The following is a 16,059-nucleotide window of genomic DNA, read 5'->3' as shown; positions in this document are numbered from 1 at the left end:
AACGAAAATAAAATAGATCTCAGGGAATTCGAGTAGGCAAAGCTTCATCTGACCCTGTAATAATTAAGAGGGGAATTCCTCAAGGCAGTATTATTGGACCTTTATGTCTTCTTATATATATATAAATGATATGAGTAAAGAAGTGGAATCAGAGATAAGGCTTTTTGCAGATGATGTTATTCTATAAAGAGTAATAAATAAGTTACAAGGTTGTGAGCAACTACAAACTTACCTCGATAGTGTTGTGAGATGGACAGTAGGCAATGGTATGATGATAAACGGGGTTAAAAGTCAGGTTGTGAGTTTCACAAATAGGAAAAGTTCTCTCAGTTTTAATTACTGCGTTGACGGGGTGAAAGTTCCTTCCGGGGATCATTGTAAGAATCTAGGTTTTAATATCAGGAAAGGTCTTCATTGGGGTAATCGCATAAATGCGATTGTAAATAAAGGGTACAGGTCTCTGCACATGGTTATGAGGATGTTTAGGAGTTGTAGTAAGGATGTAAAAGAGAGGGTATATAAGTCTCTGGTAAAACCCCAATTAGAGTATTGTTCCAGTGTATGGGACCCTCACCAGGATTTTTTGATTCCAGAACTGGAATTTTTTTTAAGAAAAGCAGCTCGAATTGTTCTGAGTGATTTCCGGCAAAAGAATAGCTTTACAAAAATGTTGTGAAATTTGGGCTGGGAAGACTTGGGAGAAAGAAGACAAGCTGCTCAACTAAGTGGTATGTTCCGAGCTGTCAGCGGAGAGATGGCGTTGAATGACATTAGTAGACGAACAAGTTTGAGTGGTGTCTTTAAAAGCAGGAAAGATCACAATATGAAGAAATAGATGGAATTCAAGAGGACAAATTGGGGCAAATATTTGTTTATATGGGTAGGAAGGGGGTTTAGGGATTGGAATATCTTACAAGGGAGATGTTCAATAAATTTCCAATTTCTTTGAAATGCTTTAAGAAAAGGCTAGGAAAACAACAGATAGGGAATCTGCCACCTGGGCGACTGCCCTAAATGCAGATCAGGATTTTGATTGATTGATTGATTGATTGATTGATTGATTGATTGAATTTTGTTTTGCAAGAGTTCATTTATGTGTCAATAAATCTAACTACAGGAGACTGACGTATATGAGCACCTTCAAATGCTAGAACTGAGCAAGGATCGATGCCACAAACTTGAGCTCATAAGTCCAGCGCTGTAACGTTTGAGCTACTCAGCCCGGCAGCCTACATACGAGGTACGAAATTCGACGCGGCCAAGCGCCACAAATCGCACCTGTGTTCTACTGATCCCATCTAGGCTATAGAGGTAGATACTCCCGAATCGGTGAAGACTGAAAATTCTGTAGCTCGATGACATTCGCAAAAGGGGATCTCTGGCAACAAAAAGAAAGGAGAAACGTCGGAACGTAAATTACGCCCCGAATACCTGCAGGCGCGTTTGCTACAGAAACCCCACCCATTTTTCGCTATTTCAGCCGTCATCGTAACATTACAACTTCTCAAGGTTTTCTCAATTTGGCCCATCGTCTAAACAGCATATTTAGTGCACCACTTTCATTTCGACGACCTCCGATCTCTAGAATAGCGCCTTCCCTCTCGCCTATGCCTCTCCTCAGTAAGTCATTCCACGTTTCTACAGTTCACATAGAGGCCTTTCCGTTTGGTTGGAAAATGATTCTTCTGTCACCGGTCTGTCGCCAGTCATCCTTTCTGCAGCTCAACCGATTTCTTCAAATCGAAATTTTCATCGTGGGATACAATGGATTTTATGTATTTGGAACTATTCAAATACTCCTCCTAGGCACTGGTACATAGCGATATTCTGGCTAAATTTAACACATCTCTGATCTCAGACATTATAGTAATGATGATGATGATAATAATAAATCATCCGCAATACAGACAGCTGGAGTCAGCAGCGAAGGGTGAAATACCAAAGGCAAAATTAGACCATTAATAGGATGTATGTGACAGTTTGACACCCCAGAGGGTGCTAAGATGGTCTACTAGCTCGCAAGGAGTCCCCACCGCAGTATGCAGGATATTGGTCACATCATAACCACAAAGGATGAAAACAATCGTTGGAAGCGGCAGTTTGAGAAAATCTGCAAGGAAGAATTTCCTCATTATCCAATGCCAAACGGAGAACTCGATATTTGCCTTTCCCGAACCATCACCGCTGAAGTAGACTCCGCAATCTAGAAAATAAAGAATGGATGGGTGACTGGACCAGATGATTTTCCTACTGAGGTGTGGAAGCTGTTTGGATATGAGGCGGTTCAGTTTCTGTCAGATGTATTCAACGGAATCATTGATGAAAACGATGCTCCTACCACTTGGTTCCCTAGCATTACAGTTCAAATATAGAAAGGTAGGATGATGAGATGACTGTACCAACTAACGTCCAGTTCGCCTACTACGAGGACTGTTAATTTAGTACGGAATTAACAAGTGCAATTGCATTAAATTGCTTCAACGTAGTCACCCACAAAGTCTATTACCTTTTGCCAAATTTTGGGAAGCAGTAGGGGACCGTTGGTAAGGCTTTCTCTGTTGATGACACCGACGGAGCGACCTACTGCGCGAAGTACAGATGCAGCTTCAGGAAATCGGCGGCCTCGGAGAGGTTGCTTCAACTTCGGAATCTGGTCGAAGTCACAAGACTCATGTCTTATGAGTGTGGATGGTGTTAGAAGACTTCCCAATACCACCGTTTCAATAAGAGCTTGACATTGTTTGCGATATGACAACGTGCATTGTCAATAGGGCGATTGTCTCGCAATAAAACGTGGACGCTTGCGCCGCATAGCCGACGCAGATGTCGCTCCAAAAATCAGCAGTAGTAGTCACTGTTGTCAGTTTGTCACTCAGGTACAGCATGCGCAAGAATAACACCCTCGTGGTCCTAAGCCACAATCAGCATAAGCTTCAGCCAACTGGGTTCCTGTTGAACGTGATGAACCTGGGTGATACCATTCATTCGATTGACGCTTTAATTCAGGCTCGTAGCCTCGTGCCCACACCTCAGCAATGGCGACAATACGCTGCAGAAGTGTGTCTCCTTCATTGTGGTATTTTCCAGGTGGATGCCAGCCAGTGCATACCGATGTCATTTCTGTACGTCGATGAATTGATGTGGGACCCACAGGGACGAAATTTTCCTCTTGTTAAAACATTTTACCAGTAGGTGTCACGCCGTTCGATGACCGAGACCAACCTCTACGGATAATTCCCGGACAGTCCATCGGTGGTCCACGGAAATGAGACCACTCACGTTGTCGGTCTGATCTTGATGAATGGACGGCTAGATGCTATGAAGACAGAGGTATATTATTTTGATCCTGAAAATGCCGTATCTATTTGTGAATCACAAACTGCCTTTAGTGACTACAAAGTGGTCTCCACCAGGCGAGTTGGCCGTGTGGGTTCGAATCCCACTGTCGGCAGCCCTGAAGATGGTTTTCCGTGGTTTGCCATTTTCACACCAGGGAAATTCTGGGGCTGTACCTTAATTGAGGCTACGGCCGCTTCCTTCCAACTCCTTTCCTATCCCATCGTCACCGTAAGACCTATCTGTGTTGGTGCGACGTAAAGCCACTAGCAAAGAAAAGTGGTCTCCTCAATCACCTACATCAGGGGCAACATCTGCTGGCTTCCAGATAGCATCAAACCTGTAGAAACATCAGGACTGCCACTGCAAGATTCTATTGCCAACATAGAGGATACTATTGGAAAACTAAGTGCTGTGCATGGGGAAACTGGTGCAAGTGTATTGAGTAAATTGCAAAGAGTGCTGAAGAGAAACCTTGGTTATTCAACATTTCACAGTGTGTACCGAATTCTAAATGGAGATGACGTTGATCCTCTCGAGGACATTTCTCCAGCGAAAATTATTCTCCTAAAATTTGCCCCAGTTACATCATGTGATGTTGAAAGATCTTTCGCTGCATATAAGAACATCTTAAGTGACAAACGCCTTTCCATGATCCCAGAGAACATCGAAAAATACTTAATAGTTCACTGTGCTACAAAAGTTAAAGAATTAACGTGCTTCGAGTGTTGAAAATAATTTCTATTGAATATGTGTGTGATGTATTCATATAATATGACTCCAAAGAACATTGAAAAATAGTTAATTGTTCACTGTGCTACAAAATGTAATATAAAGCGTGTTTAGTGTGTTGTTACTGACAAAATGGTAAGTTTATATTAATTATGTGATATTACTTATTTTGTCCATTCTACAGATTTTGATGCTTTTTGTAACATATTTATGTACATATTATGCCACTTGATACTACATAAAAATCCCAGCTTTACTAATTACTATATAAACAATACTTTTTTACTATTTAACACGCGCGAAGATTCATCTCTGGTGTCCCACGATCTGTACCACTTTACTCACATTGGAAATTGAAGAACAATACGCCTAGTGGATTGATTGCAGTAAATGTTCAATACGTCCCCTCCCGACTTCTACTGCGATGTATAATTCACAGTGACCTTTGGACTCTGTTCAGGATGTTTGGTGTACTTTAACGACATGAAAAGCTGTCTGGATCTTGGTACAGGTTCATCTGCTCTTCCTACGAGGTTCGAATACAATAAAGTGCTCCAGTAACCTTACAAAAAAACTCCCCACGGGACTTAAATCGGCCAACCGCGGAGGCCAAATAAGTGGCCCACCACGACCTACCCATATCCCTGGATAATGGCTATTTACGCGGTGCATGACACGGCGAGTGAAATGCGGTGGAGCACCATCATGAAACAGCCACATTCGCTACCGAACACCCAGATGAACTTCTTCTAATAACCCAGGCAGCGATTAAAAAAGAAACGGTAGTATTCCTCACCGTTCAGGTGAGAAGGAAGGACATACAGCCCAAGTAAACGGTAACCAACAATGTCGGCCGAAACACTAAAATGATGATGACTTCTATTTTGTTGCCAGTGATTTAACTTCACACAAACACATCGAAGCTTTTCTGTGAAGGAAGGAAGGTTGCGGCCGTGTTCTTAATTAAGGTAAAGCCTGGTGTGAAAATGGGAAACCATGGAAAATCATCTTCTGCTGAAATGTGCTCACTTCTTTCACTACTACCCTAAATGCTGATTAATGGAATTTGCCATGCATTCTCTTGTAATATCAGCTTCATCCGTGAAAATAAGTGTGGAATATTGGATGTTTCTACAGCTTCTTAAGACCCACCTTGCAAAGGTTAGGCGTTGTGGGTAGTCCAGTGGTGTTATTTCTTGCACCGACCGATATCGATAAGGGTGCAATAATTGTTGCCACTCCCATACCATCCACACCGTCATATGAGAAGCGCCAATATTCCTCGTGGCAGACCCCGTACTGGTTGATGGACTATCATGTATTTCTTATAAAGCAGCCTTTTTAAACTCTGGGTTCCGTACCGATCGCGCTCTTCCAATGTCGAAGATCTGAGGCACGCAGTCATCTGTCAATGGACACCAAGGTTGAATGATGAGGTTGGTGGTGAGTAGGGCGCCGGATAAATCCGTGCGGCTTCTCTCCCGCCACCATTTGCTGCCCTATAGACTAGATGTATATCAGCCATTTCATCGTTGGTGCACCGAAACGGAGCCATTCTCACCAACTTCTGACATAGAGTAGCCATTATATGCAGCAAAAAGCAAAAGTACACTGCTTACTGAGGCTGAGAAGCGACTGCGCGAAACGAACGAGAAACGTATGCATTCGCACTGAGCTTTGTCTCTGTCTCCGCCTGTCATACACCCCAATTCCCCTCCCTTCCCTTCCGTCACAATCGAAAGCGCAGCAGCTCGCGCTCTGGCACGGAAAATACAGCGGGTTCGTCAATTTGAATCGCGTGCCCGGAAGTAACTCAGTAACGAAAAATTTTCTCCGCCAATCCGATTGCGCTATCATTCTTTACACAACAAAAACCAAGAGAATCCCTGATTTTTATCGGTATTATTGAGTTAGATCCTGTATACAAATACATGAGTATGGGAGCCCCATTGAACGTGCTTTTTCTCACCATAAATTTTAATACTTTTATTGTTTTTACTATCGACTGTTCTAGCTTTCGTCCTCCAAATTCGAAGAGCTACGATATCCTCAGTAGCCACAATCACCACGATCTATTGCCTACATACTTAAACCTGCTGCATTGGCAAGCAAATTATTTGAAAGACATCCCTGCTTGACATTAATCCGTATTCTACTTGATTAGTCATACGTATATGGAAATATTACGAAATTTTGATTGGATGCCGAGAGTGTGATAAGAACCCAGCTCTCTACTTAATTAACATATCAATATTACTAAGGTATAATAAGAACATATTGTCTTTCCAGACATTCGTCTTTCTGTTGTACTTTTGATATAAGATGCAAAGACGATTCCCTCATTTTTTAAACTTTTGTCTGCACATGTCTGTCCGTCTCTTAGAAGAAACTCTCTCTCTTATGTTTCAGGGTCTGAACACTGGACGCACGGTGAAGGTAAGTCCGTATTCTACTTAGTTGGAAATTGATTAGTAGAAGAACTTATTTTGAACACTTACTGTATGTCCTCCAAATACTGTAATAGTAGGGAAGACTTTGTTTCTATGTTTCTATGGACAAAAATGAAATGAATTCTGTCTGTCTGTCTGTCTGTCTGTCTGTCTGCCTGTCTGTCTGTCTTCCGAAATGAAATCACTTCTGAAATGATGCGCGGTGCGAAGTTTCTGACGGCATTGACGAAAGTCCGAAATAAGATACCAAAAAATATAAGCTCACCAATCATATCATAGGAACCTTGCCTTTCTTGCATCACAATGCAGGAGCAACAATTTTATCGGCAGCCACAATAACCACTACTTTTGCCTACATACTTAAATCTGCTACAGTGGGCCGCAAATTATTTTAGTGACTTGCTTGACATACAAAAGTAGTGATTATCAAAACTATTAATGCGATTTCGACAACGTTTCTTTTTGCAAGGTATGACTATGTAAAAGTGTCGAGAAGCATACCACCCCTACATTTAGTTTTACGAATCTGCCATTGCTCTCTATGATTATAAACAAAAAATAGTGGAAGCTTCCATGGTTACTAATATATACAGAGCGTTAGGGGTATATGTGCAGATATTTTGCTAGTCGGCAAAGAAAAAAGTACATCTCACAATATATGCTATGTTCTTTTTACCTTGTCCTATCAGTTTTCCCATAACTGAGCCAAATATTTCAAGATCTAATGTGTTTTCAACGGCCGTAGCAGGATACGCCGGTTATGTCTTCTGTCCTCGTGTAGTGGAGGTACAGTAGCAGAGTATAGGGGTTGTTGAATCTGTTTCGTATCGCAGGCCAACACACGTTGTTCTGCACTTCCCCTCACCGCTTGGCAAGTAGGGGAGGCTGGCTCACGTACCAGGCCACTTGCTGTACTCGAAAACCAGTCTAGGGTACTCTGTGTGAAAAATACACATAATCCTTACATAAGTACCCACTTGTGTACTTTCTCATGTTGCCGCCGAGTGTTATTTTGTACTCGTTTACGTACAATAGGTGACGTCGAAGATCCGTACCAGCAAATACATGCGAATTAAGTGTTGTGTAGTTGTGTGTGATTTATAAGACGTGAATGGCATTACTCAGTGATCCAAGCTGACAATAATGAAGGGAAATAGTTAATGAGTTAATGAAAAACAGGCGCAACATTTCTGTGCTGTTATTGTGATAGTCTGCGATGAATTTCTGACAACAGAAAATGCAAGTTGCCCATGCTAAGTTCATAATATTTTCAGGTCAATGAAAGGTCAATGGACACTGAAGAAAAAGCCTATAAATATTCAGTGAAGTTGTTATTAATGAGACAAATTTCAAAAACCGTAGTTGCATCCACTATGGAAGTACCGTCGGGTATTGGTATTAGAAGGCTTATTACTGCACAGTAAATGTCGATACGTAAAATGATGACTGTAATTGACCCGTTTAATTGGAGCTTCCGTAATAATAATGTTACTAGTACTACTACCACTACTAATACTAATAATAATAATAATGTCTTTTCGTTCCAATAACTAATTTTCGCGGTTTACGGAGACATCGAGGTGCCAGAATTTTTTCCCGAAGGTTTTATATGCAAGTAAATCTACAGACACGAGACCGGGGTATTTGAGCACCTTCAAATACCACCGAACTGAGCCGCCATCGAACCTGTCAAGTTGGGATCAGAAGACCAGTGTTGCATCAACCGAGCTACTCAGCCCGGCATTAGAGCTTAGAGCAAGTTGGTCGGGCGATTAGGGGCGCGCAGCTGTGACCTTGCATTCGGGAGATAGTGGGTTCGAACTCCGCTGTCGGCAGCCCTAAAGATGGTTTTCCGTGATTTCCCATTTTCACGCCAGAAAAATGTTGAGGCTGTACCTCTATTAAGGCCACAGCCGCTTCCTTCCCACTTAAATACCTTTTCTGTCCCATCGTCGCCATAAGACCTATCTGTGTCGGTGTGACGTAAAGCCAATTTTAAAATGTCATCATATTTAGGATATTATACAACTGTTGAGATCCATACTTATAAACGATGAGAAGTATTGTCTGGGCGTTCATTATTGGCGAGTAGTCAATAATAATAATAATAATAATAATAATAATGTTATTTACTTACGTCCCACTAAGTACTTTTAGGGATTTCGGAGACGCTGAGATGCCGTAATTTAGTCCCGCAGAAGTTCTTTTAACGTGCCAGTAAATCCACCGACACGAGGCTGGCGTGTTTGAGCACGTTCAAATACCACCGGACTGTGCCAGGCTCGAACCTGCAAAGTTGGAGTCAAAAGGTCAGCACCTCAACCGTCCGAGCCACTCAGCCCGGCAGAAAGCACGAAATGTAGGTACGTTTAATTTATTCAGTTGTATAATATGTCCATTATTAGTTTGAAACAAAACGTTCGATGTGCTTCGATAATTCAATTCCGATACCACTCATTTGGACATCGTATTCCATTCATGCTTTCGTTGACGTAAAGAACTTTTTTTATCCACGTCAACATGATTTTGCCTTCTTTCTCCTACTTTAACGCAATTCACAACGGGGATCGTCCCGGCGAGCCTATCCCATCCTTACGCTCCAATAATATATATCGCACGCTCGTACAGATCCCGCACCGACACAGGTTTTCGTGTAATTTCCATACTAATAGACCATGGGGCTGATGACCACAGATATCCCAATCCCCTAAAGGACGTAACAGCAAAAGAACCAGTATCAACGCTGACAATTCGATACATCTCCAGGGTCCGAAATCGATGCCCAGGGTTGTCTGAATGGAGAGAATGTTACGTAACATGGAATACCCTAGTAGCAGCCTTCAGCTGTTATCGTAGTTCCGTTGCTCTTAAATACAAAACCAGTTTGGCAAATATGTTACGTAACATCTGGCATTGCATCGGTAGCGCTCAGCTGTTACGGTAGTACATTTGCTCTTAAATATAAACAGAAACCAGTTTGGCACGGATGGCACGTAACTTTCCTGTTATCGAAGGAAAGTTATTCATTCACAAGAACAAGGCATATTACCTATTCTAAAAATCTATCCCCTTGCTCTTGAAAATTACTTCCGAGAATTACTAAAAGTTTGATATGTAGTGGTTCGTCACATCGTTCTCTATTGCTACAAGAAATATCTGCACGTATACCCATAACATTTTGTATAAAGCAAAACGGTAGTGCGCTCAGAAATAAATTTTACTTTATTTGTTACCGGCAAAATATAAACCTTGATAAGAAGTGGGTTTGTCGTTTCAAGGTACAGCAAAGAAATTTAGGTCTCATAAAATGTTCATTTTCTGCCTTTTGAACATTTTTGAACGCATTTGAGTCCTCTACATTGGAAGTATCAAGAAAGCTGAGATATCGAATTTTACTCCTGGACGAATCATTCTCACCTTAAGTGTGTGTGTATTTTTTGGATGATAATCTTCGTCGATTTGTTGCCTGTGGTGTTTTGTAACTGGCGGCAAGGAAAAATCCTCGAAGTGAAACTGAAGTAGATTACCACATGCCGAATTCCGTGTATCGAGGTCCTGAACTTACTTCTCAAAAATGACATCGGACAAAACACAAACAGCTCACCTATTTTTCATGAAACTTGCCAGTTTCAAAGTAGAGAAATCCAGAATTTCCTTGCACATTGTTTTAACTAAGTTTGTAAGAATTTCCTCTCTCTCATTTGGATCCTGTCCATCTCAGAGTAGTGAGTGAGGACAAAGCATTCAGGATCATGTAAGGCTTCAGAACATACTAATGCGGTGTAGCGGCAGTATTTAGCCTACCATGAGATCTATCTGAACTGATAAGTGGGTTTTCAGAAGTGTTTCCTTTCGTTTGGCCCGATAATTCAGGGCTTCTTTCTCTGATTCCTTGAAGGAAATGATATCTCCAAGATACTTAAAATGAAGTCAACGTTTGATTTTTCTGTAATTTGTATAGAGAAATGCAGTGATATTATGATGATCAGATATCATTACCTCAGTTTTCCAACTGCACGATTGGTAGTGTGAAGCATTTTGCGAAGAGGAAGTTTCCGGGAAATATTCAAAAAAGAATCCTCCTTGTGAAACTCGTGATTTACGTGACACCAGTAGTATTTTGACTGTACGGTAGTAGTAGAGATTTATGTCGCCATGTGTTCGCCTTGGCGTATGTATGATGCTGGCGTTGGCACTTATTAATCAGGCTGCTCACAGGTGCTCGTGGGACCATTCCAAGTTGTTTCGTGAGTGTTTACGTAAAGTTGGATATCCTGTCCAGTACTTACGAAAACATACCAAGATCAATGTCACATATGTCCGTCGCCATTCTACGCCATTACTTATGATCTTTTATCTCTTTCACTCTCCTTTCCTCTTAGTTGAATTTATTTTTATCTGAATGTACATTATATCTAAATTTATTTCCATGTGAAAATGTATGTGAATGAAAATCCACAGCCTGTTTCCAGTCATTCAACCGGGTCAGGAAAAGAATTAATGAAGCCCACATCTAGCGGCGAGGATACGAATTCTGCCGGCTGCCGAAGCCTGTCGCACTATTCTGGCATTCATTAATCATTATTAATGAATGCCAGATGAAATTAAATTATATTGGAGAGTGTTTCTGGAGTGAAATATGACAGGGATCCGTGTCCTCCTTGGTTCTTTCTTATATTCATATTCCTTCTCCTAGGCCTTTTAATTATCCCTACCATTATTAACTCTGATTTATTTTTTCATATGAATTTGATCTTATTTTATTTGAACTGCTTCCTGACAGACAAAGCATATCAAAAGACGATATTTTCAAATTTTACATACATTTTCAGAGCCTACGTGGCTCAGGCGGCAGCGCACCGACGTCTCACCACTGGGTTCCGTTGTTCAAATCCCGGTCACTCCATGTGAGATTTGTGCTGGATAAAGCGGAGTCGGGACAGGTTTTTCTCCGGGTGAGACGCCGGTGGACACGGATGATCCAGATCGTGGGGCAGGAATGTTCTGAAAATGGGCTGTAGTTAAAAATTTTACTGAGAAACTCCAGCTTCATTTTTCTCAGTTACATACTTGCTGGTACTCAGTACAATTTTTAAGAAAACTTGTCAAGCTAGGTCAATGAAATATTTTCCGTGAATGGGGGAATAATAATAATAATAATAATAATAATAATAATAATAATAATAATAATAATAATAATAATAATAATAATTGTACCGGGGGACACCTCCGGCCAGTTAAACTGCGCGCCTTCTATAAGGTCATCTATCTAACTTGAATGATGTAATAATAAATAGTTTGGTTTTCAACTGTGAGATGTCTGTACCGTAGGTTTAATTGCTCTATCTTGTGGGGTAAACTATAATTATTCCATAATAGAATTTGTAATTTAGAGGTTTGTCAACCTGGTTCTTAGGATTGTTTTTCTATGTATCAAAGTTGTCTACTCTTTTGCTGGTTCCTTCTCCAACATCAATCAGGCTATCAAAATTTTGTAAATATTTTCTCCAGCCAATTATAATCGGGGGTGCGTACAGGAATCCAGCCGATCAGTAAGGAGTTCTGGAATGTTCCTCTCAAAAATACTATAAAAGCTGTGCACTTTAGGGCCGTATTGTCTTAATTCTGCTCCATTTACTTGAGTGCGGCGTGTCTTAACGGAGGCGTGGGCCGCGAGCTGTGTTAGGAAGGCCCAGCAACACAAGGCAATGACATAATTTTCAAAAACATGTGATAGCTCCTGCAGGTAGTTTGAGGGGAAGGCTCCAATCTCTTTTATTTGATGTAAATTTCTAAGTTAGCGGTTTCACTGTAGAATTTTCGGCCAGTCAGAGGACTCTGCTTTATTTGCTACTGGGAAACATGTAATGTAAGGGAAGAAGGACCATCTGTTGATTCCCACTCAACTTGGTGTGGGGTGACTACAGTTTCTTATTCTCAACACTCTTTTGGTATTGCTCATTTAGTCACCCCGGTATCGATTTTTTTTTTGCTTTATGTCGCACCGACACAGATAGGCTTTATTGCGACGATGGGACAGGAAGAGCTTAGGAATGGGAAGGAAGCGGCCGTGGCCTTGATTAAGGTACAGCCCCAGCATTTGTCTGGTGTGAAAGTGGGAAACCACGGAAAACCATCTTCAGGGCTGCCGACAGGGGGGGCCTCGAACCCACTATCTCCCGAATACTGGATACTGGGCGCACTTAAGCTGCTGCAGCTATCGAGCTCGGTCCGGTATCGAATAGGCTTAGCCTCTGTATCATTGGGCCATAAGCCCACTAAGGGTTTAAGAACTTCTACAAGAATTGCGAATACTGTATTTCGCCTCCTATCCTTTTATTCATGGCCAATAATGACCAGCCTTTTCTTTTTACATTAAAGGCATTTTTTATGGCCATTCATTACCCCTGTCTAGGTTTCTGGAACAGATAGTGAAAAACTGTTAAGCTCAAACCAAGGCTATGTGTCTTTAAATACCTTATTTGAAGATTGTCGGGTTTAACCTTGTGCGCTGTAAGAAACGTATGGCTCTGAGAAGCTGGACTAAAGTAACTTTTAGAGCTCAAACTCCTAGGCTATGTAAATTAGTGTACGGTACCTGTGCAGAGCTATAATGCTCATCTCTTGCATAGTATCATGTTGATAATTCTCTCTAGTCGTACCTGATTTTCGGACTTACAGTCCGCTGTTGTTATCGGAGCTGATATGCTCATTGTTATTCATTTAAATGTTATTTGTTCCAGATATTCTATATATCAAATTTTAAACTCAAAAAGAAAGGAAAGGAATGACATTTCGAATTTCGTTGTGTTCGTTGTGTTAATTCCTTCTCCACCCATTCACTCCAGCAGCTTCTTACACTTCTGTAAATTACGAAATCCCCGGAACAATAAAAAGAAGAACAAGAAGAATAAGAAAAAGAAGAATAATTAATTAAAAGGAAATTAGCTGTATATAGTATACAAATATATATTTTACATTCTGTTGAAGGGATATACTATTTTTCAGAAAAATTCGTACTAGAAATAGTATTTGATTTCTGCATATAATCGTTCTAATTGTTATGGCCAATGTCTTGAGCAATAACCCATGCAAATTCCATGCGACTACTCCAGCAACACATATATCAGGTGATGCGTACCTGATATTTGTTGGCGTAACATGGCTGAGAGAGGTAGACTGTTCTCACCTTAAGAACATGGGGCTGATATTCGAGATATCGAGAGTCCCTTATATTAAGCACCATATCCTCGTAAAGAAAAAAACAGACAACATACCGTTGGGTATGGTCGGAAAAGGACGAGTGTTGACTGAAGAAAGTCGCACGGGATAGATGTACCGAGAATATTGAATGAATGGAGGTAACGACTGATTCATCTGGAACCCTGCTGTTGTATATATCCCGCGAAAAGTTAATCAAAGGTCGATGTCATAGGTGGCCTAGACATCACTGAAGAGACGCGCAAGGGAAATGACCAGGCAAGTTGGCCTTGCAGTTAGGGGCGCGCAGCTGTGAGTTTGCATCCGGGAGATAGTGGGTTCGAACCAGATTGTCGGCCGCCCTGAAAATAGTTTTCCGTGGTTTTCCATTTTCACACCAGGCAAATACTGGGCCTGTATCTTAATTAAGGCAACGACCACATCCTTCCCACTCCTAACCCTTTCCTATTCTATCGTCGCCATAAGACCTGTCTGTGCTGGTGCGACGTAAAGCAAATTGTAAGAAAAAAGTTTAATGAAATAATTTTGTTACTTATTTTTTGAAAGCGAGTTGATATCCATAACCGACTTGCTAGCTCTGTCGTGACTCTACCTGAGCCCCGTTAGCCGCCATCTTTTTCAGAATTCCTGTAGGACCTTCACAGCTACCGTAGTGGTCTCGGAGCACGCGCGGGCCCCACCGTCCTTCACCCCCACAGGCTATTTATTCCCTACTTGATAAAGAGCCACTAAGTTATATCGTATGGACACATGAAGAGAATGACATAGGAAAGGCTACTGAGGAGGATGCACGAAACGGAGATAACAGTAAAACGACCAAGACACAGGTGGATAAAACGAGTGCATGAGTGTGTACAGAGAAGAGGAGAAGACTGGGCAAGGGTGGAGAAGTGATGGGAAGAGAAGAGGGGATGGAGAGGCTTATGTTCCCAGTAGACCTGGCCATCAGTTGGGAACTGCATATGATGATGATGATGATGATGATGATGATGATGATGATAATGAGTGAGGTGATTTTCCTCCGTTTTCTACGAATACATAACCTATTTTCATCTCTTGGTGGATACTAAAAGTTTATGATTACTATATTTCTTCCAGTGGTATAAAATATTTCGACATTGTAGTGTGTTTGTATATCAATCAAATTACAATACAGACATACAAAAATCTTCAGCATTTTTCATTGCCGAAAGATAAAACTCCACTAAGGCCCAGCCGAGGTAAATTCCAACAGATTTTCCAAAAATAATTAGGTTTATTTTGAGAGCCACATAATATCCGTGATGGGATAACTCCTCCTCCAAAACATAAATTTTAGATCTATGTTTATTCGACCAGTTTTCAATTACTTTGAATCTCAATCATTTCAAATTTTAATGGTGATTTTTGATTGTTTACAGACGTGTAGGTTCGTGCCCTAACTATGTATGGTATCGATTTATCGCACACTATCAGCTGGGTGTAGCCATTCATACGACAGCAAGGTCTTCTCAAATCGAAATGTAGTAAGAAACCTACACGTAGTTTTTGTTACCTCCGTAATAGTTTAATTTTCGTTTAATTGAATGGTCATCCGTATGATTCTTCCGCGAATTTGTTGTAAAATGCGAATATTACCTTCATCGTTGAGAATTAAGTTCGTCACGTGCGATGTCCCCGTGTGTGCCCTGTAACTATAACAGATAATGCGGTATAATATATTGAGTCTTAACGTGGGCAAAAGAAAAGAAATATTTAGTTATGGATAGTTGACATATCTGATGTTGTTTGCGGTAGCCGGCTATTTAAACAAGTCTGCATTGAGAATGAAGAAGATTTTACGCACTGAAGTGAGGTGGCTGTCCATAGGAGCTTGCTTGGAGAGATTCTACTCTTTACTAAACTCCGTGTTGGAATCCTTAAAGGACAAAGATACTGTTTTGCACGGACACAAAATGATTTCGACCGGTGACCTTGCCTATGTAGCAGACCTGTTCAGTAAGTTCAATGAAGTAAATTTGAAGCTGCAAGGGAACGAATTCAATTTAATAAAAGCAAAGAGCATTCTCTCATCTTTCGTATCGAAGCTGATATTTCAGAAAAGAACTCTTGAGCGAAACGAATTAAGCCAATTTCCTAGCCTCAAGTTAGAAACCCCGACAAAAGAAGACCTACTCGCATACTGCCAGCATTTGGAGATGCTTCATTCAGGCATGTATACAAGGTTTGAGGATATGCTATTCTTGGAAATACCTGATTGGATTCTTGATCCTTTCAACTGTTGTCCTTCTGAAGGTGATCTCAGTCCGACCCTGGAAGAAGAGCTGATCGAGCTTGTTGC

General features: G+C 41.1%; 1 protein-coding gene across 1 annotated transcript in view; it reads left to right on the top strand.

Annotated features, from left to right (window-relative positions):
- LOC136866170 (uncharacterized) overlaps nucleotides 1-16,059 on the top strand; it is a 1,405,624-nt gene that overhangs the window by 611,428 nt on the left and 778,137 nt on the right. Inside the window, exon 4 of the mRNA XM_067142902.2 lies at nucleotides 6,478-6,504. The gene's annotated coding sequence lies outside the window, so the exon portion shown is untranslated. The remainder of the gene's footprint in view (nucleotides 1-6,477; nucleotides 6,505-16,059) is intronic.

The sequence above is a fragment of the Anabrus simplex genome, chromosome 3 (assembly GCF_040414725.1).
Source record: "Anabrus simplex isolate iqAnaSimp1 chromosome 3, ASM4041472v1, whole genome shotgun sequence".
NCBI lineage: Eukaryota > Metazoa > Arthropoda > Insecta > Orthoptera > Tettigoniidae > Anabrus > Anabrus simplex.
The sequence above is the reverse complement of the archived record's forward strand: the minus strand, read 5'-3'. Positions and strand labels throughout refer to the sequence as shown.